Source organism: Colobus angolensis, unplaced genomic scaffold (genome assembly GCF_000951035.1).
Source record: "Colobus angolensis palliatus isolate OR3802 unplaced genomic scaffold, Cang.pa_1.0 Scaffold233, whole genome shotgun sequence".
NCBI lineage: Eukaryota > Metazoa > Chordata > Mammalia > Primates > Cercopithecidae > Colobus > Colobus angolensis.
In genome coordinates, this window is record NW_012115522.1 from 652678 (window position 1) to 653955 (window position 1278).

General features: G+C 45.6%; 1 protein-coding gene across 1 annotated transcript in view; it reads left to right on the forward strand.

Annotated features, from left to right (window-relative positions):
* The window catches only part of GSR (glutathione reductase), a 67230-nt gene that overhangs the window by 58189 nt on the left and 7763 nt on the right, over window positions 1-1278 (forward strand). The window lies entirely within an intron of this gene.

Consider the following 1278-nt stretch of genomic DNA (forward strand, 5'->3'; position numbering starts at 1 on the left):
GAGGTTTTACCATGTTGCCCAGGCTGGTCTCCTCCTCCTGGGCTCAAGCTCTCCTCCCACATGAGCCTCCCAAAGTGCTGGGATTTACAGGCGTGAACCACTGCACCCGGCTGGTTGTACTCTTAAGCTCTATGGCTACTTACTTCCTACTTCTGCCATATCTCTGCTTCTCACATGTGCTTAGGATTTGCAAAGCCACATGATAAGCATTACACATCTTCTTAAAGCAAAAATTTGACTCCATGTAGGGAAAGATTTTTGGTTAAGGGAAACATCAGTATGTGGTTTTTGTTTTGTTTTGTTTTTGCTTTTATTCTGGGAGTCTGGAAAAAGCATCAGTATGTTTTAGAGTAGAATGCAAAAGTTGCTTGGATTTTTAAAGATACAATGGTAAGCTTCATAGAGATGTGCTTTTGGCCCAGCATGGTGGCTCACACCTGTAATCCCAGTGCTTTGGGAGATCTAGGCGTGAGGATCACTTGAGGCCAGGAGTTTGAGGTCAGCCTGGGAAACACCAAGACCTATTCTATAAAAAAATGTTTAAAAGGCCAGGAGTGGTGGCTCACACCTGTAATCACAGCCCTCTGGGAGGCTGAGGCTGGTGGATCACGAGGTCAGGAGATCAAGACCATCCTGGTTAACATGGTGAAACCCCGTCTCTACTAAAAATACAAAACAATTAGCCGGGCGTGGTGGCGGGCACCTGTAGTCCCAGCTACTTTGGAGGCTGAGGCAGGAGAATGACGTGAACTGGGGAGGCAGAGCTTGCAGTGAGCCGAGATCATGCCACTGCACTCCAGCCTGGGTGACAGAGCGAGACTCCATCTCATAATTAATAAATAAATAAATGTTAAAAAATTATCCAGGTGGTGGCACATGCCTCTAGTCCTAGCCACTCGGGAGGCTAAGGCAGCAGGAGGATTGCTTAAGCCCAGGAGGTCAAGATTGCAGTGAGCCATGATCACACCACTGCACTCCAGCCTGGGTAACAGAGTGAGAACCTGTCTCTAAAAAAAACTAAATAAACATACAAATATGCTTTTGGTGACTGCTTAAGTCAGTGTGCCTCAGGAGCAGTGCTTCCATGGGAGAAGTTGAAAAGCTGGACTCCAGAGGGATTCCAAGTGGCATACCTGATAGTTGAGTGATCCCTCTTCATGTCTACCTGGCCAGTTGAATTGTACATTGCAGTGTCAAATCCCATTAAAACACCTCAAAAGTTGATAAAATACTACCTTGTCCATTAAGAAAGACATGAAACTTGACAACTTTTTTTTT